This window comes from Bos javanicus, chromosome 4 (genome assembly GCF_032452875.1).
Source record: "Bos javanicus breed banteng chromosome 4, ARS-OSU_banteng_1.0, whole genome shotgun sequence".
In the NCBI taxonomy this organism is placed as follows: Eukaryota; Metazoa; Chordata; class Mammalia; order Artiodactyla; family Bovidae; genus Bos; species Bos javanicus.
In genome coordinates this window covers 65,973,552-65,997,827 of record NC_083871.1, presented here as the reverse complement: position 1 = coordinate 65,997,827, position 24,276 = coordinate 65,973,552, and the positions used below count along the sequence as shown (strand labels likewise).

General features: G+C 51.9%; 1 protein-coding gene across 4 annotated transcripts in view; it reads left to right on the top strand.

Annotated features, from left to right (window-relative positions):
* The window catches only part of ADCYAP1R1 (ADCYAP receptor type I), a 107,639-nt gene that overhangs the window by 29,750 nt on the left and 53,613 nt on the right, over window positions 1-24,276 (top strand). Inside the window, exon 1 of one of the 4 annotated variants that reach the window (XM_061414201.1) lies at window positions 15,587-15,910. The exons of the other annotated variants lie outside the window; for them this stretch is intronic. The gene's annotated coding sequence lies outside the window, so the exon portion shown is untranslated. Of the gene's footprint in view, window positions 1-15,586; window positions 15,911-24,276 lie in introns of those variants that run through there. 4 annotated transcript variants of the gene reach the window in all.

The window sequence follows — 24,276 nt, the reverse complement described above, 5'->3', positions numbered from 1 at the left end:
TGAAGATATGATTCAGCAGCTGTAACAGAGAGACCCAAATAGCAGTGCCCAGACAAAATAAAGCTTACATAAAAGGGTGAGCAGAAAATTCAGGGCTGGCATGGCCACTCCGTAATCATCGGAGGCCCCGTCTCCCTCTCAATCGTGTCTTTGCTCTCCAGCATAAGCAGATTTCTTCTCTTTGTCTAAGATGGTTTCTTTAGTTCCCACTGTCATGTCCCAATTCCAGCCGTTGGGAAGGGGCAAGGGGGAAAGGGAGGTCACGGCCCTTTAGGGCACACATTGGATGTCATTCACATCACTCCTGCTCACATCCCATTGACCTGAATCTAGACACAGGTCCACACCTGGCTGCAAGGAAAAGTGGGAAATGTATCTTATTGATTTCATTTGCTCTGATGGTCTCTGGCTCCTCCACTTCCTCTTCCACCATCCCCTTAGTCCAACCCATAATCTCCTACCTCATCGACTGCAAGAGCCTTCTAGTGGTTCTCCCCACATCCTCTAGCCTGGTTTTAAATGCAAATGAGTGATATGGTTTAAAAGCAAACAAGACCAGATCATCTGTTCAGCAGCTTCCCATTGCTCTCAGGATAAGTCCCAGAGGCCCTCATGATCTCACCTGGTCCTCTGGCCTCAGATCAAGCCTCTCTCCCTTGCTGTCTGTCTTCCAGCCATACTGGTCTCAGTCCAGTGGGTTGACAGCAGCTGGCTCAGTCTCTCTGTTCCTGGTTCTTGTTGCTTTCTCTGCTAAAATATTTTCTCCCCACCCTGACCCCTTACCTACCCCCGCCCACAGCCCCATCAGACCTTGTCCTTTAGAACCAAGAGAAGTGGACCATTTCTCTGGAAAGCCTCTTGGACGGCGTGGCTAAGATCAGGCCACCTGTTACTTAGGCTTACTGTACCCTTTTCTTTTATTTCAGTGTTACAGGTTGGATAATGTTACTTGTGTGATCATTGCTTAACTTTGGTGCCCCTCATCTGACCCAAAGCTTCAGGAGGGCAGGGACTGTTGTGACCCCCGTGCCTGGCATGCTGCCTGGCCCACAACGGTCCTCACTAAATGTTGGCTGCCTGGGTGAATTGTGAGGCATGGCAAAGTGTGAAGCATGACTCCCAGGTTTCTGGCTCACACTGAATGCCAAATGTGCAGTCAGGGCCCAGGGAGGTGGGTGCAGATTGGAGTAGGATCCTGTGTGCAGTGTTGAAAATGGCGGGCCAGGGATGTTGACTAGGCTGTTGGATAGTGACCCTGGACTTCCAGGAAGATGCATAACTTGAATCAACTGACACTGGATTCTCCTCTTGGTTCAAGGTTATCATGGGTCAAGGCTGCCACAAAGGCAATCATTTGGCGGGGGCCGGGGGTGGTAAGAATAGGGGTCCTGGTCTTGTGTCCAACTTTAGATGAGAGGAATTGGGAAAGAGGTACCAGAAGAACTCCTTAATGCAATTTTCTCTACTGAATGCTATTCTCAAAAGGGCCTGTTCAAGGCCTTAGATTGTCAGGGAAGCTGAGGGTCTGGGTAGCAAGCACAGTGAGCATGGAGGGGCTGGAATGGTGGTGACAGGGCACACTTCTCACTACGCTCTACACCCATGAGCAGCCTTGTTCAGCAAACACATACGGGATGTCTACTGAATGCCAGAGGCCTGGGGATCAATCATGATGGTGGCAGTGGCAGAATAGTATAGCTGCTATTTATAAAGCCTCACTCATATCAGACATCATCCTAGGTACTAGGCATAGAAACATTTCATCCTTAAAACAACTTCATGTGCCATTATTCACATTTTACAGCTGGGGAAACCGTGCTCAGTTGCTCAGTCATGTCTGACTCTTCGCAACCCCATGGACTGTAGCCCTCGAGGCTCCTCTGTCCATCAGATTTCCCAGGCCAGAATACAGGAGTGGGTTGCCATTTCCTTCTCCAGGGGGTCTTCTTGACCCAGGGATTGAACCCACAGTCTCTTGCGTCTTCTGCATTGGCAGGCGGATTCTTTAACACTGAGCCACCTGGGAAGCCCAGGGGAAAACAAGGCAATAAAAAAAGTCAAAACAAGATCACAGCTACTTGGTAGCAAAAAGAAGAACAACTATAGCCCCTTTGTTTAAAAATGCTTAGAGACTTGGGATTATCTTATATAGTGAGGCTAGCTAGTATCACTCCCCTTAGGTAGATGAGGAAGAAGATCTGGGGGCTGTAACACTTTCTAGCTGTATTAATCCTCTCTGCCTTTCTCTTGCCCTTTCCCTTTTGCACCCATTATGACTACTCAAGTTTTCTTTGGAACAGGAAAAAATTAGTTTTAAGAAGACAGTTGGTGGGCTGTCTGCATTTCAGTGAAAGATGATGGGTGATCATGGCAAAGTTAACTTTCAGCAACCTGCTGGGATAATAATCCTTCACGGAGCTTGGCAGTTTAAAAGGTCCTTTATAGAACTCAATCCTGTGAGATAAATAGTATCGTCTATGAGGCACATATGACTCTAAGAAGTTAGGTGACTTGCCAGGACTGTGGGGCTGCTAAGTTGTGGATCCGTTAGAGATGTAAACTCTGTTCCCCAGACTTTCTGTCCAGAGCAGTCTGCATCACCTTCTCCAGATGTACAGCTTCATTTCCACTTGTGTCTTTCATTTTCCTGGTGGTACATTTTTCTTTTGCCTTTCCCTACCAGGTGTTCTTAAAACCTGCTTTTGCTAAATGTCAACAGCTCCATGGATGAATAGCTAATTCATACTAAAGTGTTAATGACTGATAGTGGCACTCAGCTATTCCCTCTCCAGAAAGTTTTATATTTTATGACAATAATGATAACAAAAGCTCCTCTCATGGGTCTTGCCTCTTGGAGTCTTCACAAACAGTTCCTATTGATTTATCTTATTTTTTCTCTCAGATCCACCCCTATCCTTTCACATCTATGTCCACTGTCATAGTCCCTTCAGCCCTTCATCATCTGTCCTCAGGACTACCTCAATAGGTTCTTAACTATTTCCCTGCCTCTCATGCATCCTCTATTGTGCTGTCCAAATGATTCTGTTTAGCATGCCTTGCTTTAAGCCCTTCCCTGGCTCTATATCCTCCATAAATAAGGTCAATCTCCTGGTGTAATTCTCCCTACACATTGGGCTGGGACATGTCTCTGAGGGGCAGTCAGCTGTCAGCCTCTGTGCCACCCAATTTCAGCAAAAACTGCCAAGCTTTCCAAGAGAGTCTTTTCAAGCTCCTTTCATGGGGCTGGGATGAGGGCAAGTGCCCTTTTCTATGTGCCTTCCTTTGGGACACCCCCCCACAAACACATCCTTAGTAGTTTTAACATGTCTTCCTCATCTTCTCTCTTATAGCTTGGAGGTGGTGGTGGGCTGATGTTGGTTAAATAGGTTTGAGGCTCTTCCCTTTGCAGTTACTGCATAGACGATGTCTCTGAATAGTTCTCAAGCGGGTAGAGAATGGGTAGTGGTGGGTATGCATGGGAGGGCTTTTAATGTCACAGTGACTGGGCAATGCCATTAACATTTAGAACTAGGGACTGAACTAATGCTTAATGGTGTGCATGGCAAGGGAAAGTCTGGCAATAAAGAAGAAGTAGCCTAACCAGGATGCCCACCATGTGAGGTTATGTGGCAGAGGTATAGTTTAGAAGCAGTACGTGATCCAGATTAGAATGCAAGGCTTCTCCTCATCAGACCAGAGCTCTTTTCACTGTATATTTCCTCTATCTTCTAGAAGAAAATGAGTCTCAGTGGAAAGATTTTTGTGCAGCACTGAACAGGGAAGATTGCCCAGGGGATAGAGGGTTTTTCCTTGTGACCCTCATATCTTGTGGTCATCTGAGCCAAGTGAGGCTGGATCTTAGTAGAGGAACTGCCACAGCCCCCGGAATATGGGGGACAGTTTCTGGCTTCTTTGTCCAGGTGATTGCAGCTCCAAGAGGTTGGTGGAGCTTTGTCCTTTGTCCATTTGTCCTTTCACCGCCTTACCTTCCTGGGAGTGAGCAGTGTGTGTGTCAGACATTTTAAAGTGCCTAAGGTGGGGAGCCTCCAGTTCTGCTGGGCACCATGTTGATGGGAAGAAGGCAGCTGTCCTTCCACCTTGGAGATGCTAAAAGCAGAAGCAGGGAATACACAAAGACTCCACTTTATTTGTTATTTGGATTATTACAGAGTTCCTCCTTCAAAAGCGCTGGGCTCATTAAGGAAAAACAGTGACCTATTCCAAGACACTAACACCAGGCCAATCAAAGCCAAGATGGAGAGTGGCAGAAGGGCAGAAAGGAGTGCAGTTGAGGAAAGAGCAGAGAGATTGGGAGACCTGCATGAGGCACATGTCTATCACTAGGCTTACAAATGTTCATCGATATCACCAACTTCATTTGTCAAGACCACCCAGGCAAGCATCACCACAGCTATCTCCACCTCCAATACCACCAGGGCCATTTGCCGATGCTCCTCTGGCTCTCATGCTGCAGTTTGCATCTCCATCCCCAGCAGTGTCTTGACAGGGTCTGGTCCACCGACAGCCTTCCAGGTTCTCTTCCAGGTTGGAGCAGGACTACCTCTGAACTGAAGCCCTTCCCACAGCAGGGAGGGGAGAGTCCACTTGCTCTGGGCTTTGAGAGGAGACAACCTGGGTCTTTGTAGCTGTTTCTGGAGCTTTAGAGGTGTGGGGCTATTTTACAGTTTAAGGAATCCTCCTGGCTTTTGGATTCTTTGAGGTGAATTCTATTTTCAGAGATCTGCAGACTCATGAAACATTGTTTGGAGGAAAGTGTAGCTGGGATCAGACTTCCCAGGTGGCTCTAGTGGTGAAGAACCCGCCTGCCAATGCAGAAGACATAAGAGATGCAGGTTCGATCCCTGTGTTGGGAAGAATCCCTGGAGGAGGGTATGGCAACCCACTCCAGTATTCTTGCCTGGAGAACTCCATGGGCAGAGGAGCCTGGAGAACTACAGTCCATATGGTTGCAAAGAATCAGACAAGACTGAAGTGATTTAGCATGCACGCACTTAGCTGGGATCAGGGTTCAATCTAGAGGATAGTCTGTAGCTGGGATAGGGGCTTCCTATGGGACTGGGACTGGGGCCTAATTTGAGAGAAGTTCAGGGTTCAGTGTCTAGCCCAGGTCAAAGGGCTGGCTGGGATTGAGTCAATATTCAGGGTAGAAGTAGTGCTAGGGGCTCATTAATTGAACCTCTGTTTAATATTCAGAATTTCTCAAGTACCATATATTCTACCCTAGGTCCACCATTCTACCCTAGATCAATCCATTTTCTTGAGGGATACCTCCATTCTCTGCCCCCTGGCCACCTCCCCCTTTTAGCCCTGGGTCTCCTGGGGCTCATAACCTAACCACACTTCTGCTCTAGGGTGTGGACTTCAGAACAGGATAGGGCACCTGTCTGAACTCCAAGCACTGTGCAGCCTGAGCCTGCCTTTGGAGGGGAGGGCAGAGCCAGACCTGGGGCCCAGCCGGCCCTGGCAGTTGGATGGCCAGCTGTAATCGGATTAGAGCAGGCCACGCCCATGCCCTGCATGCTGCTCCAATCCCCTCCCTTCCTTTCTCCTCCTGCATCCTCATTAGGATGCAGTCTTAGGCTCCACCTACCTAGCCAGCCTCATTGTCTCAGCCAGTGCCAGCGCCTAGCAACCCTCACAGGGGAGCCCTTTCCCACCACTGTCCTGGCCCCTCTCCATGCCCCTCAGCTCTGAACACCAGCACAACTTATGTTTGTTTTTATCACTGCAAAGAAGTCAACAATGCAGGGCCATCTGGTCTCACCGGGTTCTCTCAAAGACCCGGTTCTGAAATTCTGGTGTCCTCTCTAAGATTCCTAGGTTCTATCAACAAATTGCAGATTACATTCTGAGCTTCCAGAATTCCATTCTGGAATTCTCCAAGGCCTGGAGTCCATTCTAGGAATTCATGAATTCTAGGCTTCCAGGATTTTATGACATAAGTTTCAGACCATTTCATCACAGGGTAGAATTTGGTTATTATGGGACAGACTCAGCTTGTGGTTCCAGAAGTGAAGTCTGTGGTCATGAATCAAGGTGACAGGTTAGAAGATGATGAGGGCATGGAAATTGCATCTTTATTCTCTTTGAGAACTTCTGAAGAGCACAGAGAAAAATGACACCTCTGCCCAAGAAGAGAGAAGGTAGGATTCACTCACTGATTCAACAGGTGGTGGAATAAAGCAATGAGCAAAGAAAAGCCCTGCCCTCAAGCAGCTTCCTTCCTCTTGGGGGAGACAAATATTAAACAAATAGACAAATAACATGCAACGTATTTGTTGCATAGCAGATAGTGATAAGTGTTATAAAGAAAAAGAAGAACAAAGGAATTATTAACACTTTATTGTATTTATTCTATGTTAGAGTCTGTTCTAATGTTCTTCTTATTTATTTTTGGCCACATCATATGGCATGCAAGATCTCAGTTTCAGGAATCTAACCCAGGTCCCCTGCAGTGGAAGTGTGGAGTCCTAACCACTGGACCTCCAGGGAAGTCTAATGATTTACATATATTAACTTATTCACAGTCATAACAATGTGATGCTACTGTTTAGTCCCACTTTAAAAATGAGGGAACTGAGGCACAGAAGGTTAATAATTTGTCCAAGTGGCAGAGCCAGGATGGGAACCCAGCGGTCCGGCTCCAAAATCTGTGCTTACCTACTGTGTTATAACTTGGGGTCAGGAGCCAGACAATGATGAATGCAGTGACATTTGACCAGAGCCTTACAGAAGGAGGGGCTTCCCTTGTGGCTCAGCTGATAAAGAATCCACCTGCAATGCGGGAGACCTGGGTTCAATCCCTGGGTTGGAAAGATCGCCTGGAGAAGGGAAAGGCTACCCACTCCAGTATTCTGGCATGGAGAATTCCAAGGACTGTATAGTCCACGGGGTTGCAAAGAATCAGACATGACTGAGCAACTTTCACTTACAGAAGGAGAGGCAGTGATGCATGAGGATCACTGGGGAAGGATGCTCCCCTGTGGAGTAAGGCAGGTCTTGTCTCCCACGATGGACGATGTGTGTTCTCTGTGCTCTGGATCTGGGGAAAAAAAAAAAAGCTCCCATGGGGATCTGGTGGGAGGGGTAGGCTTGGTGAGATATTTGTCTCTGTGGTCATAAATGACCTGATTGCCCAATCCCAGTCAGATTCCCCTGCATCCTCTTCTCCCTGGTTATGCAGACAGGTCCCCTCCTTTCCAGAGAATTGTCCCCAGAACACAAAGGAGAGTGCTAACAGAGACAGTCCCATGTGTCAGCACTAATCAGCTTGCTAATTATGAGTAATTAGAAAGACCTCCCTGCCTTGTCAGGCTCTGGGTGGCCCAGTGTGAAACAGTGATGACTTAATCCCCACGGGAAGGCAGAGTCACGGGGGAAGGTGACCAAGCATCCCCAAGCACACACACGGCCTCCTCCTGCTGCTCTCACTCTGTCCCACCTGCAGACACAGACAACTCAGCATGGAGAAGGGAGCCCCAGGGACGTGGGGATCAAGTTGAGCAAGCTTGAGTCCTGATTTGTGATGGTGCCAGCAGCATCTTTGGAAAAAATTACTTCGCCTCTCTGAGACTTGGTCTCTTCATCTGTAAACCTTGGGTATTCATCATCCCTAATCACACAGCTTTATGACAATTCAAGGAGCTGGTACAATAACCAATCGTGATGTCTGGCACACAGTAACTGCTCAATTAATGGCAGTGCTTATTGTTTTCCGACTTAGCCATCGGTTGCCTTGGATGACTTGAAAAAGTACTTTCCTTTCTCTAGTCTTGGCTTCCCCACCTGTATATTGGAGGTAGGAGTTGGTGACTCACTTATTCAACTGAAAAATATTTCCTGAGCACAGGTTTCATGCCAAACACTTGGATGGAACAAGACTAACACGGGTTGTGACCTCAGAGATCTTTGGTCATAGGTTGTTCCCACCCCATCTCTCACATTCAGTCTCTAGATGACAGGGACCTCAGTAGACAGGATTGTAAGGTGCCCTGGGATACAAGCCCACACAAGTCCCTCCTCTCAGATATGGACAGGACATAGAAATATAACGGATTTTACTTTCCTGGTTAGGCTAGTTACGTGGCAAAGGGGAAAAGATTTTGTAGAGGTTGTTGGGCTTCCCTGTGTGGCTCAGATGGTAAAGAATCTGTCTGCAATGCAGGAGACTTGGGTTTGATCCCTGGTTCAGGAAGATCCCCTGGAGAAGGGAATGGCTACCCACTGCAGTATTCTTGCCTGGAGAATTCCCTGGACAGAGGAGCCTGGCAGGGTACAGTCCATGGGGTTGTAGAGAGTCAGACAGGATGGAGTGACTAAGCACACACACATGATGCTTTGACTTTAAATTTGTCAAAAGGAAGATTAGCCCAAGACAGTTTGAGATAATCAAATGAGCCCTTTAAGAGAGAGTCTAGACTTCAAAGACGGAGGCATCAGTCTCTCTCCTGTTGGCCTTCAAGAAGCAAACTGTCATGTTCTAGAGAGGACCAGATGGGGTCCCGGAAGCTGACTGCTCAGCCCCTCAACCATATGGAATAGATTCTGTCGACGAGCTTAGAAGAAGACCCTGAGCCTCAGATGAGACCCCAGACCTGACTGACACTTTGCAGTCTTAAGACACCTGAGCAGGGGACTCCACCTGTACTCCTGCCCAAGGGAAACCATGACATAATCAATGTGCATTATTTTAAACTGCCAAGTTGGTGGGAACTTGTTACCCTGCAGTAGAAGCCTGATCTACATATTCCGCCCCTGAGTACCTACAAGGTCTTGGGTCAAGGTCATCCTGCCAGCTCTATCTTCCCAACCCCCACTCAGGGCCCAGAGCCCCAGCACCCCCAGTGAATTCCCAGCAGACAATGCTCCCATCAGCCGTGGCAAAGAATTGTTTCATCAGCTGCCAACCTGCTCCCAAAGTTGGTTGTCAAAGAACGTTCTATTTGCCCTACTTTTAATATAATTATCAGCATCGTTTGCACGACACCGAGTCAGGGCTCAGCCCGTCACAGGCCCCCTATTATCCTGAGTTGCTTTTCTGGGAACGGCTGGATCCATGCCTCACGCTTGCTGCCTCCTCCCACATGAATTATCTGTAATTTCCACACCTCCGTGCTTGCTTGCTGGGGTCCCGCGTGAAAGCTAGGACTTGTGCTGGGCCGGGTGCACTGTTATTTTCCAGGCAGACAAGTCAGGCTCTGAGGAAACTGGAACAACAGCAAGCAGGACCAGGCTTTTTCTGTGGGACCTGCAAGGGGTGGGGAGGGCCAGCAAGGGGTGTGGGGGCCCAATCCAGCAGGAGCTGGAGCCAGACTGAGGGCAGTGAGCAACGTGGCTCTTGAACACCTGCAGTGAGGCCCTTTGGAGAGTGCCCAGGAGGGGCCCGTCTCGCAGTGGAAAACCTCACACCAACTCCAGAGTGTGCCAGTGAAGATGGGGAAGATGGAGGTGCAGGGAAGAAAAGAAAGTCCGGTGAATAGAGAATTGGAGATGGAATGGAAATACGCATTCTCCTTCCACCAGAGTTCCCGCAGGGTATTTGGCTCTCATGGGTAAACAGCTGAGTCCCTGAGGAGGGGACTACGGAAGGTGAATGGGAAACTCTGCTTTACGAGGAGAACTGCCTGACAGTGATGAAGCTCTGCCTGTGCAGAGTGGCCCACTGCCTGGCTCAATTCTACAAGAGAGAAATGGCCTGTCTTGGTAGAGACGGTGTACTTTTGCCCGGCAGATCTGTGGATGGTGCCCGTGTGCGTGTGTGAGAGCATGTTTGGACCCTAGGCGAATGCACCTCTGGGCATACCTAATGGACAGAGAAGCACATGTGCGCCTGTGTGGCGAACACTCCCATGCAGCAATGCGTGCTAAGTCGCTTCAGTCGTGTCTGTCTCTTTGCAACCCCTATGGACTGTAACCTGCTAGGCTCCTCTATCCATGGGAATCTCCAAGCAAGAATATTGGAGTGGGTTGCTATGTCCTTCTTCAAGGGAGAAGGACCCAAAGATCGAACCCGTGCCTTGGGTGCCTTCCCCACCCAAAGATCGAACCCGTGTTTCATGTATCTTGTATTGGCAGGCGGGTTCTTTACCACAAGTGCCACCTGGGAACCACGCTCTGAATGCAGCAATAAGTATGTGTATTTGGGTGTGTGGGAGGCTTCCCTTGTAGCTCAGCTAGTAAAGAATCCTTCTCCAGGCCAGAGGCTGCAGTTGGGTACTTATGTACACGGGGGACAGAGATAGGACATTTGGCTCTTCACATGTATCTCTCAATTTTGCCTCTTTTTAAAAAACTTTTTATTTTGTATTGGGATATAGCCAATTAACAAACAATGTTGTGATGATTTCACATGAACAGTGAAGGGTCTCGGCCATACATATACATGGATCCATTCTCCCCCAAACTCCCCTCCCATCCAGGCTGCCGCATAACATTGAACAGAGCTCCATGTGTACACAGTAGGTCCTGGTTGGCTATCCATTTTAAATATGGCAGTGTATCATGTCCACCCCAAACTCCCTAATTATCCCATGCCCCATCCTTCCCTCCCAGCAACCTTAAGTTCATCCTCTGAGAGTCTCTTTCCGTTTTGTAAGTTCACTTGTATCATTTCTTTTTAGATTCTACATATAAGAGAAGTCAAACACTATCTCTCCTTCTCTGTCTGACTTACTTTACTCAGTATGACAATCTCTAGACCCATCCATGTTGCTGCAGATGCATTATTTCATTGTTTTAATGGCCGAGTAATATTCCATTTCACTTTTACCTCTTTTGATGCCTACTCACAGTTACCTACACTTTCCACCTCCCAGGAAGAACCTCTTTCTTTCTAAGAGTTATGGTTCAGGGGACAGAACTCAGGACTTGAAATCCAGAGATCTGGTATGTGGCCCCAGCTCTGATAATAATTAGCTTTTATGACTTTGAGCCAGTCATTCCTGTTGAGCCTCATTTGCTTTCTCTGTGAAATGGGGTGCTTAACCAGTCAAGTCTGCACTTAGAACTTAGGATTCCCAAATCGGTGACCCCTGGTCTCTTTCTCTTCCTCTGACAGTTCTCCCCTTGCTCACCCTCATCCATCACCGTGCCCTGTGGGTATGGAACAGAGAGGATGCAGAACTCCTGAGCTCTGAGGAGCTCCCAGGAAGCTCTGAGAACATGCCTTCCTTCCGTCTGTGTGCCAGGTTTCTGGTGAGGCAGCTTCAAGTATTCTAGAGTTCCTGGAGAACAGTCTGAAAACCATGGGTCTAAGTAGCATGGTGTTTATTGCCTTGGTTTCTTAGAAAATTTCAAGGGTCCCTGGGGTAGCTGAAAAGGCTCTGGAGGGTACTGGTTTATCCGCTGAGGATGCTGCCCCCTGGGTGAGAGGGCAGCAAGCCTGCTTCTGGAATTGTGCTCTCCCCGGGGAGCCCAGGCCTGCTACCTGGATGTCCCTACAGACTGTCTATCTGCTGAAGAGGGGAGCTTTAGAGGCACTGGGCCTGCCCTACGCACCATCATGGGACTGACCTTCCAGAGCCTCCCTGCTCACCCCACTGTGTTTCTGGGCTGACTCCAGCACAGATGCAGGGGGTGACCAGAGGCCCTTCAGAATCAAACTTCCCCTGGAACTGTGCACGGGCTTGCGTGAGAAGTGACCCAGGGTCAGCATTTTGCTCCTTCTTAGAAAGAAACCCAGACTCCACAGCCTGCCATGCAAGGCCCAGCATATTCCCCAAATAGGAATTAGATGGGCAAATGTACAGAAGGCAGTTACTTTCCCATCCTTTTCATGGCCGGGAGCATGTAGAAAACAAAAACATATGTATATGAATAGTTCCCAGAGGAGGTAAAAGGGGCTGCTGATGGTTGTGAGGGTACTGAGGGATGGTCCCTTGGCACACCTCTCAGGGTTCCAGACATGTGAGCATGCCACCTTGTGACACGCACAAGGAAGGCATTTAACACAGGGCTATGACAGTGGTTCTGAGCCTTGGCTGCACATTACAATCCACTGGGGAGCTTTTAAAAAAATCCTTTTGCCCAGGCCTTACCACAGACTGTACTGATCTTGGTGGTGAGACTTAGGCATGGGGACATTTTTAAAGCTCCCCAAGGATTCTGTAGCACCGGAAGGTTGGAAACCACTGGCTCAAGATAAGGTGAGCATTCAGCAAATGTCAGCTGTTTATTGTACAATAAAAACGCCTCGGTGTCCTCAAATGTGCTGTTCTCCCCGCCTGCACAGCTGGACTGGTGTGGCTGGCATGGGGTGGGGTGGGTAGGGGCTGAGATTCACAGAGGGAACCAGTGCTCAGGAGAGATGAATGCTGGATATGGCAGCCTGGCATCCATCTCCCTCTGCCACATCTCAGAAAATTGAATTAAAATCCATCTTTTTCGGCTGCTGCCCGCCTGGCTGGCTGGCTTGTGGAAGGGAGCTGAGGCAATGAGCACCTCAGGGGAGGGAAAAACTGTTGAGGAGACCCCAGCCTCCCACCCCAGGGGAGAGAAGGAAACTCCAGGGGTCCTCTGGGAGGAGCGGGTGGTCCCATAGGTGGTCCCTTGGCCTCCAGTCTCCCTGAATGAAGCCAGGCAGGCAGGGTGAGGAGGAAAAAGAAAGTCTGGTCCTGTCCTTGGGGAGGCCCAGTCTGGGAGACCAGAATTGGCATAGCTCCTGCTGAAGGAGAACCAGGCTTGTCTGGAGAGACCAGAGCTGTATGTCTGCATGGGTGGAGAACAGTCTGGGGCATGAGAACCCAGCCTGCTCCAGAATGACTGGGGCTGTTAGCTAGGTCAAACAACACCAAACTGGGCACATGGACACAAACTTTAGTCCCCAGACTAAATGCGTCCTCCGGCTCATCCTGTGGCCCCTCCAGGCTTGGGTGCTTCATTCATAGAGAAGGGGACGAGTCAGCCTTCCTGGATCCCAGCTCTGATGATGCTCATTCCTGTGGCTCATCTAAACTGATGTCATTAGGTACGGTAGGGATTAGAAGCCACCTATAAGGACTGCAACACCTTGGAGACAGTAGAGAGGTGCCCTGTCCAGAACCAACTATAAGAAGTGTCCCTTATGGTGGACTCTATGTGCCTGGCTTAGTGGGCAGTAGGCAGAGCAGGAGCTGGATTTCCACCCCTACCTGCTCCATGCTGGGCATGGATGGCACAGTGGGACCCGGAGCCCTGGCTGACCCCTAGCTGTGGTCAGCTAGGAGCCTGCCCTCTGGCTAGGAGCCTGACGGCAAAGTGGGAAGAGGTGAAGGGAAGGGATGTGAGCGGAGGACTTCAGGTTAATTCCTGTCCACTGGCTGCCCAGGCAGATGGGGGAAGGGATGCTCAACCTGCTCACTGCCCACACCAAGCAAGACACACATCTGGGACACAAAACAGAGAGCAGGTGTTCCAGAGCCCAGAGGGGGACCTGGGGTATGGAAAAGAGAGTAAATGTGGAAATGAAGGCTGGCTCTGAGCCAAGGGTCCTCCTCTAGTCGCCTGACCGTGGACATTTCCAGGGACAGCCGGACAGCCGCAGGTGACCTTCGTCACACTTCGTGCCTCCAGTGTCCTGAGTTCCATGCTTCCCTCCTGACTCCGAGACGGCGGTAGCCCCTCCTTTCTCCTCACGTTTCACAGTTTACAGAACACTTTCACACACAACATCTCATTTGATTTTCAAACACCCGGGTTGGAGACGGATGAAAGGAAGCTGCCAGGGGTCAGGCAACAGTCTAGAAAGGGGTCTACTCAGGTCTGGAGGGAAGTCCTGCTGGTCTTGTCTGTCTGACTTGACCAAGGCACCGAGCCCTCTTCTCTCCAGAGGGGTCTCACTCTTTATTGATACAGATAAGAACTAACATCCTCCTCTTCCAGGAAGCTTTCCTGGACTGAAAGAGATGTGATCCATGCAGACCAACACTGTGGTGTACCAGAGGGGGCCAGGGTTCACCGTGTTGTAGAGAGAAACCATCAACTCACTGAGCAGACTTTCTGGACACTCCAATACTTCCTTTGTTTCCCTTATGGAGTCCTGCTCCATCCTCCAGTCCTCTCCTCCTCAGCTGAGCAAGAATTCCCAAGGAAAGGAGCTCAAGTCTCTCTCTTCCTCCTCCTCCTTCTTGAAGCTTCCTTAAGAAGGTGGCATACCCAAAACTCTTGAATAAGGAAAGCCAGAGCCTGGTTGCAGAGCTGTGGGCTGGGGTATGGAGGGAGCTCTTCAGATGCTGACACCTGGGGTGGGACCAAGAAGCCATGAGCAGGGGCAAGTAGGAGCAGTGGTTGGCTGGTGGGGGTGGGCAGAGGGTAAGTGCTTGGCATGGGAGTATGTAACTAACTGTTCTTGGTTGGGCTTTGGCTTTGCCACCAACTGGCTACCTGACCTTGACCTGCTTGGGGCTTCCCAGGTTGACTAGTGGTAAAGAATTCATCTGCCAATGCAGGCGACACAAGAGACTCAGGTCCTATCCCTGGGTTGGGAAGATTCCCTGGAGGAGGGCATGGCAACCTACTCCAGTATTCTTGCCTGGAGGCTGCCATGGAGAGGAGCCTGGAAGGCTGTAGTCCTTACGGTTGCAAAGAGTCAGTCAGTTCCCCTCACTAAGCCTCAGCTTATCCATCTATACCAGGAGGAGGTAGAGCAGTACAATGACAGTTGTTCAGGCTCTAAGTCATGTTCGACTCTTCGTGACCCCACAGACAGCAGCAAGCCAGGCGTTCCTGTTCCTCAGTGTCTCCTGGATTTTGCTCAAACTCATGTCCATTGAGTTCGTGTAGCAATAGTAATTAATTCATTAGTGAGGAAATAAAATCAGTGAAAACCTACTTAGTCCTAGTCTTGTTTAATGCTGTTGACAAGAGGTGGGGGGTTGGGGGGGGGAGGTACTGTGATGCCCCTGTACAGGCAAATAGCTGAGGCTCAGAGACACCCAGTCACCTAACCCCAGCGCACAGAGCTACCCCTGGCACAGCCTCGACTGGAGCCAGGCAATCTGAGCCCAGAGCACTGTTGTTTTAAGCTGCTGTAGGGCGCCCCTGTAAGGCACCCCAACCTCCCTTTTCTGGCCATAGAGGCGATCACATTTGAAGACATTCGGACAGGCTCCCAGAAGCTAGCTGACTTTCCCAGTCCAGGGCTGTGGGGGCAAAGAAAAATCCCAAGGGGAGTCTGGCACTTGCCCTGTAAGGAAGGCTTCCTGGAGGAGGAGGAACTGGTTCTGACAGGGAATCAGAAGGACGTGGGAGGGAGAAGACTGATGGTTTCTCGCTCTGGGTATTTCGGGAGGGTTAAAAGGAGGGAGGTGAGCCCCGGGACTGAGTCCCGGAAGCCGGGCGACAGAGGGGGATTGTCGCCGCCGCATCCTCGCCCCCAGGTCTCCACGCCAAAGCTCCTGCTCTGGTCTGCGGCGGGCGGGGTCCGGCTCCCCTAACCCCTCCCCCGGGCGCCCATTGGCCTGCACCCCACCCCCCAGCCTGCGAAGCACGGGGGAGGCGGTGGTCGGTCGCCTCCCTCCTGCCCCCGGCCTGGCTTCGCGGTGGAGGCGGTGCCTCTCCGGCAAGGCAGACCAGGCTGGGCGGACGCGCGGCGCGGGGCGGGCTAGGGAAGGCCGGGGGCCTCGCGCTCGGGCCCCGGGCGGCGACTGACAGCGGCGGCGGCGGCGGCAGCGGCTCCAGGCGAGCGTGGTCCCCGCGTGCGCACAAGCTCGCCGCCGCGCAGGGACCCACGGACACCGGCGCCGGGCGGACACACAGACGCGGAGATCGGGCTCTACGCGCGCTACTCAGCGCACGAGCTCCCCATCCCTGGGCGGAGCGGGGCGCGGACTCGCCGCTGCGCGCCCTCCCCGCGGAGTCTGCCCCGGGCAGACCCGCAGCCCGCGGCCCCGCCGCGAGGCCCCTGGGTGAGCAGGTAAGCGCCGCCCCTCCGCCCTTGCCCCTCTGCGCCTCATCCGCCCTCCCCCGACTCCAGAACCTTCGCCCCTCCGGGGCTACGGGACCCCCTCCTCCAGCTCAGCTGTCTCCGCCAGCCGCGTCCTTCACCGACGGAGAGCGGGCCAGGGCCAGAGCGGGGCCAACCTCCCAAAACCGAAATGAAGCCCTCTCCAGCCGCTGCTTCCTTCCTGCGCGACACTCTGCCACCCTCCGTCCCGAACCCACCCCCCCGCCCCCCCGCCTCCACCCCGTATCTGGGATCGCGCCCCGGAGATACCGATCCCTGCAGCCCGCAGCGGGTGGGATGGGCTAGCTCCCGGGCGCCCCTCCTCGTGCCATAGGGAGGACCAGGGCAGGAAGGCACTGCGACCGGAGGGACCCAGAGGGACCTGTCTACCTACTCCTGAAGCAGACGGCTACGCGGATCCGATCGGGAAGGCAACGCTGGAGGGTTCCCTGGGGGCTGGGTACCGCAGTCTTCATGGGGTTTTTGAGGGGTGGGCTCGGGACATGCTGTGTAGAGGGTGAAGTACTACAGCGTATATAACGTTCCGGAGTAGTGACACCTTCGCAATGGTTCAAAAGAGCGTTGTCTCTGGGTTTCCCGCGGTGCAGAGGCAGGGGTCGGGATGCCTGGGTTTCTGCGGTTCCGCGGAGGAAACGGCCCACCAGGGCCTGTGGGAGAAACGTGTCGGTCTCCCCTGGCTGAAGTGGGCCCGCCTGAGATGAGACCCCTGCCGGCTTCCTTAAAGGCACAGGCTCCCGCTGCAGCTGTGGGAGGCAGGGGCCGGCAACCTGGGCAGGCAGGACCTTTGCAGGTTTGCAGGAGGGGGTTCGGGGGCCGGAAGCGGGGGTGGTGGGTTAGAAGCGGCCAGAGTGCCACTGGATGGAGCTAGACACTCAGGAGGGAGCCCAGCCACAAACTGATTGTATTTCATGTGGAGCTGGGAGTGGAAGCTCACCCCTGGAAGGTGCTGAGACCCCCTTTGAAAGCTGCTGGGGGAGGGAGGGTGGACCCCTGCCAATTCTCCAGAGGATTTCTATGCTTTTAGTACAGGTGCATCAGTCTCCTTTATCTCCTCTAGCACCCTCCTCCCGACTACCAAAAGAAAAGACATGGCATTTGGCTTTTCCAGTGAGCAGCCCTGCGTGGGGTGGGGGGCAGCTGGGAAGTGAGAGGGGGCTACACAGTCAGAGGGGGGCAGCTTTCCCTGGAGAGAGGCAGAAAAGCATTCTGAAGGTCAGGCTAGAGGCTTCTGAGTGGCTGTGGGCCTCTGGAGGGGTTAAAAAACTATATGAGCCTTGGAGGGGTTGTGGGGAGTGGGGAGGAGCAGCACTCAGATTATCTCAGAAGGCCAGTCTGAGTTGGTGTTGGGTGCAGGTGGGGTTGGCAGAACCCCTAGTCCCTACCCAGATGAATCCTACCCTTCTGACCTTGGGGAGGACAAGCAGAGGTGCCAGTCTGGACACCAGTCAAAATTTGAGTTTATAAATTAGAAATAGAACACACCGGAGCAGGCCCTGGCCAGATCTTCCAAACAGTTCATCAACAAGTGTGTGTGGGTGGCCAGGGAGCTGAACCGCTGCCTTCCCGCCCCTGCCCTGGGTCATTCGTCCGTAATTCTGTGCCTGGAACGGGATGTATGACTCTGTTTGCCCCTGTTTGCAATGAGAGGGAATGTCTATGGGGAGATTCCTGAAGGACTTTTGCCTATGTTCTGGGAACTAATCAGGCTGAAAGATCCATTAAGTCTTGTTTTATGTCAGGTTCGGGTGGGCAGGGAGTTGACTGGAGAAACACTGGAATCCACCCTTTTTATGCGGCCACCCCTCTCTGCCATGCCCCTACTTTGGGAAACTCCCTCGATTCCTGTTGAATAATCCAAATAAAACAAAATGGGGGTTTACAGATCAACATAGACACCTGGAAGGCTAGGGAAGACAAGACTTAAGGCCACAAAGTGGCGTTCTTCCTGGGGATGTGGCCGCAGGTTATGTGTCCCAGGTATCCGGTCTCCCAGATTTCCCTGACCAGGGCTGGCACTAAGGGAGGACACCTTGTGCTGTCTGCTAGAGGGCAGAACCAAGGAGCGCTGAGCACAGAGCACAGGCTCAGCTCGGTGCCAGAGAGGCCTCGCTTCCCCAGGAGCCACCCCAGCGTGGAGCCGACACCTGCGGGTGACAGGGGGTTTCCTGTCTGGGGAGGTACGTGAGCAGAGATCCCATGCCCCAGACAGGTAGGCCTAGAGCCCCTGGAAGCCTCGATTACCCCTGAATGGAGGAATCTATGAGTCTGGGGTCTGAATGGGCTGGGACTAGTGGTCTGGCTGCCTGGCAACATGCAGTCTGGAAACTCATCAGCTGCAGCATGCTTGCACTGAGCCCTGGATGCCGTCAGAGGCACATGGTGACAGCCACCCCCACAGTGACACACAGAGAGGGAGTGACACACCGCTGGGGTGGCATCAAGACTTCCTGTGGCACCTGCCAGAAAGCCAGGGCAAACATACAACAGCAGAGAGCAACATACGTAGGGACATGGGGACATGCACATGGACATGGAGACACACCCTCTCACACAAATCTGGACACACCTGGGGACTGAGGTGTCTGCTCCACGAAGACCACAAAGTCTGCCTTAATGAGTGTCCATGTGCACGACGTTGACACTGAATGGAGAAAGTGTGTGTGTGTTGCGTGAGGCTGGAACGAGGGTTGGCAGGCTTTTTCTGCAAAGGGCCAGATAGTAAATTATTTTAGGCTTTTGCTGGCTGTGCACTCGGTTGCAACTGCTTCATTCTGCTGTCATAACGTAAAAGCAGCCATAGATGTTACTTATGCAAATGAGCGGAGCTGTGTTCTGATGAGCTTTATTTATGGCCACAAATTTGATTTTCACACAGTTTTCCTGTGTCATGAAATATGAGCCTTTTGATTTTTTTCCTGACCATTTGAAAATGTAAAAACCATTTTTGGCTCCCTGACTGTATAAAAATAGGTGACAGGCTGGATCCAATCTGCTAGAAGGGTTTGTGATCTTCTGGGCTATAGGTTAGCAAAGAGAAGTGGTTTAAGAGGTGGAAGAAGGGAGGAGCTTTAGTCCTGGGAGCCCACATTGCTCCAGGGTCCCCTGGATGCCTGTCTTCACCCTGCCTGGAGCTCAGGGTACCTGTCTATTTAATGCCTGACCTCAGCATCCTAGACAAGCTTCTGCTGGGTTCATGTTATACATCTCCCATGCTAAGGACACCTGGAGATGGTGTTCATGCCTGAAAATGAAAGGATATCATGTCACTGGACTCACCAAACAGGTCCTGAGCCCCTCTCCCATTCACCCTGTTGGCCAAGGACATGCCCATCTCCCCCAGGAGGAAAACCCGCAGGGAAACCAGGACATGCCCCTTGTTTTCAGACAAGACTTCAAACTTGTAAAGACAAGGATGAGACCTGAAACAGCCCCGGAAGGGGTGAGGGGTTTCCTCATCTAGGTCTGGTGGTTGTCAGAGGAGGGTGAGGCCAGTGGAGGTGCGTGCAGCCAGGCTGGGCTTCCTGGAAGTGGTGATAGGAGGTTGTATTGTCCTTGTGGAATACCTGCAGTCTCTTATCCCAGCTCCATGCATTGCCTTAGTGCTCACCTTTCTCCCATGACAATTGGGCACCACAGAGGGGTGGCTGGGGAATAAAACATAGAGTCCCTTTGTGGGTACCCCTGAATGTTCCAGCTTCTGATTTAAGGCTGTGTGGTGGACCGGGTCCCGCTCAGTTTCTCCTATCCCTCCTGTCCCCTTCTGACATTTCTTTCCTGCCGTTTCCCCAGAGGGGAGGCATGGGAGATCTTTCTCCACTTTCTCAAGTCTCTGGATTCTGTCCTCCACTTCCCATTCCAGCTGCCCTTCCCTGCCCAGACCACCATCTCCTCTACCTGGATCCCAGGGTTTTTGCTTGTGTTTTCTCCTTCCACTGAGCTCACCAGCCTTCTGAGAAATATTCCCTAAATGAGAAGCCTAGCACTTCAGTCCCCTGCCTGAAACTCTTCAGTGCCCCAGCCCTCTCTCCTGTAACTAGGCTGCTGCGTCCCTGGCATTCCAGACTGGCACCAACCTTCCACCATCTCACCACCCCTCACCTTGCTGGGTCCCTCAACACTCTTCAGTCACCTTTCTAAGCTCATCGCCAGGCAGCCCTCGAGTTTTAGGGTCCCCACCGAGTGCCCTACTTGTTCCAGGTGCCAGTCAGAGCTGGCCATCCCTTCCGGGGGTCAGCATCCCCTCCAGAGGGACGGTTGGTTAGCAAGAGGGTCAGTGCAGATGGCCACGCTCTCCATCCCACCAGCCTCGAGCCTCAGGACCGGCCTGGGAGGGGCACAGTCACCCATCCGCAAACCAGTGCCTGCTTCCTGTTTCCCCTCCCGCACTACGCCCTCTCCTCCCACCCCTGCCTCCCACTGCCTTCCATCACCTCCCGCCCCTCCTCATGCTCTCCCCTTTCTTTTATCTTCTCTTTCCTGATTTCCATTCTTCTCCCTTCTTCCTCTTCCAGGCCCTTGGGGGGCTGTCCCTGACAGAGGATTCCTAGGACCCTTCAGGGATAGGAGATGCGCCTGGACTAGCTAGTGTGGAAGGGTTTGGCAGCGTGACCTTGAGAAAGACTCTGGGTCACTTTGGGCCTCTAACCCTCACTTATGAAATGAGACATTATTAACAATGGGTGGGCTTCCCTGGTGGCTCAGATGGTAAAGAATCCGCCTGCAATGCAGGAAACCCAGGTTCAATCCCTGAGTTGGGAAGATCCCTTGGAGAAGAAGAGAGAAGTCGCTCAGTCGTGTCTGACTCTTTGCGACCCCATGGACTGTAGCCCACCAGGCTCCTCAGTCCATGGGATTTTCCAGGCATGAATACTGGAGTGGGTTGCCGTTTCCTTCTCCAGGGGATCTTCCCAACCCAGGGATAGAACCCAGGTCTCCCACATTGTAGGCAGACGCTTCAGGCATTCTCTTCTACCCTGGAGAAGGGAATGGCAACCCACTCCAGTATTCTTGCCTATGGACAGAAGAGCCTGGCAGGCTACAGTCCATGGGGTTGCAAAGAGTTAGATACGACTGAGTGACGAACACACACACACACACACACACACACGCCACCAGTGCCCGTGTATGCCCAGCCTTTCCTGAGCCTGGGTTCCCTATGTGTAAGAATAGTAGGAGACCCTTTCAGGGATATGACTTCTGTCTTCTGCTGTGCATAGGCCTCCGGGAACTAGACTTTGAAAGGGGAACATTTGAACATCAAAGAAGAACATTCGCATTAATGATTAATCTGTCCATTGCCAGAACTCCCCTCACTGCAGCGTTGGGCACTGACCTTTATCAGCTCTGACCTTATTGGTGAGAAAAGAGGTTCTTCTTTCCCAGAAACAAGTTAAGTTCCCTCCATTTGAGGGGTGAGTTGGAGGGGCAGTGTTTCATTTTTCAGCCTTCCCTCTCTGGTCCCCTGTACTAGGAGGGAGAGGAGGAAGTCAGGGGTGGGTGCTGCTCAGGTTTCATAAGTAAAGGGGGCATGTGTAGAGTAAGGGAGGTGAATGGTCCACTTTCTCTGGGTCGTCTTCGATCTGGTGTCCAGGCTTGGCACTGCTCCATGATGGGGACGGATGCTGAACGGCCAGAGGAGATGCCAATAGCAGATGCCCCAACCCCATGAGGACAGAGGAGGGACCCAGGGCTATGCGGCTCCACGGAGAAGAAGAGTGAGATGCTGCTCTCCTCCAGTGGGCACTCCCAGGAGACAGAGGAACCTGTGCTGCTCAGGGCTGGCCTGGAAGGATGTGGTAGAAAAACATCAAAGCTTCCCCTGGGGGCCCTAGAGAGGGCTGAGCTCCCAAGCCTAGAAACTGGACCATCTCAGCAGGGAGGGCTACAGAGAGGGTCCTTCAGGGTGTGGGGCAGCGTGGGAGATGCTGCAGGGTCTCCAAGTCCCCTCCCACTCCATGCAGAGCCCAGTGAGTCACTGCTGGCTCCCGTGTGCTGACTGATGATGCCGTCTTCCTGTGTGCCTGGCGCAGTGGCTCGCTGCAGGACACGGCTGCTCTTGCTGTTCCTGCTCCAGGCCAGTCACTGGGCTTGTAGGTCCTGAAGAGGGCAGGCCCTCCCAAGTCTGGAGGGGGGAGCCGACTCCCCTGTAGTCTGCATATTTGTCACACATCCATTCCTGCCAGGCAAGGCTCCAGAACTCTCTTTTGGGTGACCTTGGGAAGTGTCTCCCCAACTCTGGACTCAGTTTCCCCACAGGAAGCTCAGTACCATGGGGAGGTGGCCTTCAAAGTCCATTTCAGGTCTGAAATGCTATGTCTGTCATGAACTCTTCCATGTAGGGAGCTTCAGACATAGAAATGTGGGTAGAGGGGTAGCAGACGGCCTCACTAGTCCAGGGGATGTGAGAGGGATTGCTATTAGGATACCAATGGATTCTGAGCTGGTCTTCCTTTTAGCAATAACAGAGAGTGGTGGGAGCATAGGGATGGAGTGCACAAGCTTTGAAGCCAGGCTCTTTCGGTTCACTCCCCAGCTCTACCACATGCTTGCTGTGTGACCTTGGGGAAGTTGCCTACCCTCTCTGTGCCTCAGTCTTCTCAGCTGTAGAGTGAGGATAATGCTAGTAAAGACGGCATAGGTTTGGGGCAGGTGAAATGAGATAATGTATATTTATTGTTTGGAAGAGTGCCTGGCACGTACTGACTGTTTAATAAATGTTAGCCATTAGTGAATAAAAGTGCAGACCTGATGTTCCCATTTTGAATGTGACAGAGGGCTTCCCTGGTGGCTCAGATGCTAAAGAATCTGTCTGCAATGCAGGAGACCCAGGTTCAATCCCTGGGTCGGGAAGATCCCCTGGAGAAGGGAATGGCAACCCACTCTAGTATTCTTGACTGGAGGATTCCATGGACAGAGGAGCCTGGTGGGCTACAGTCCATGGGGTCACAAAGAGTCAGACATGACTGAGGGACTAACACTTATGGGGTAGAGATGACAGTAAAAAGAGATGATTAAAAAAAAAAAGCCTGAACACAAGGTGGTAAGATAGATAGTTAGCATATGGCTAGTCCTTATTGGGAGCCAGGATGTACTCTACTGTCTATGGCTTATTGTTGTTTGGTTTGGCTTGTATTTTTTTTTAATTGTTTGTTTGTTTGTATTGTTGTATGCTTTATTAATCGCTAAGTCGTGTTCAACTCTTTCGGGACCCCAAGGACTATAGCCCACCAGACTTCTCTGTCCATGGAATTTCCCAGGCAAGAATACTGGAGTGGGTTGCTGTTTCCTTCTCCAGGGCATCTTCCCGATCCAGAGATTGAACGCGGGTCCCCCGTGCAGGTGGATTCTTTTTCACTGAGCCACCAGGGAAGCCCTGTCTATAGTTAACTTACGTGAATTGGTTGATGCCTCTTAGTAACATCTATGAAGTAGGTATTATTATTCTCATTTCACATATAATTGAATCAAGGCACAGAAAAGTTAAGTGGCTTGCCTGAGGTCTTTAGGCTTAAAACTCTAGCAAAATGGTTCTCAAGTCCACCATACTAAATGCCAGTATATAGTTTAATTGCCTTCAGATCAGTTGCAAAAGCTGTTTTATCTCAGCAGAGCCTGGACCCAAGAGACAGAGCCTGGGAATATCGGTGAGCTGGTCATCCTGAGCCACATGTGTGGTGGGGCTGAAAGAGCCCAGCATCCATCCTGAGGGAGGGGAGAGTCCAACCCCGGGCTGCAGTGGCCAGGCTTGACCGTGGCCCTTATGAGGGTCATTGACAGCTTGGGGGAGTCCAGAAAAGGGAGGCAGCCTTGACAGGAAGCAGGGGACAGGGCTGGCAGTGGCAGACCCAGGGGTTACATTTGGAAGGGCTTTCCTGGGACAGAGGACCCCCCCCCCCTCCATGTGGTCCAGATGTATATGAGGTTTGGGGCAGGTGGCCTCAGACTGTAAGCTCTAAGGGTTGTACAGTGGTCTTGGGGTGGGGGTCTGGGAAAAGAGGTGGGCCTGGGATTACATCCTGAGACCAGGTTCCCAGCTGAGGTTGGGGAGAGGGATGATCAAGGCCTGGGAGCCCGCAAGTTCCCTCTCTCCATGCCTTGGTGAGTGATGTCTGTGTCCTGTTTGGCAGAGGGTAGACTGTAGTTGGGGAAGGTAAACTAGAGAGAGCAAAAGTGGGAATCAGGAACCCAGCTCTAGTTCCAGAGGAGGCCCCGTATTGAGAGTATCCCCTCTACCATGCGGCACAGGGTAGGGGTAGGGTGGGGGCTTACACTGCTGTCTTGGTTCTCATCATTGTCTGAGCAGCCTGGTGACAAAG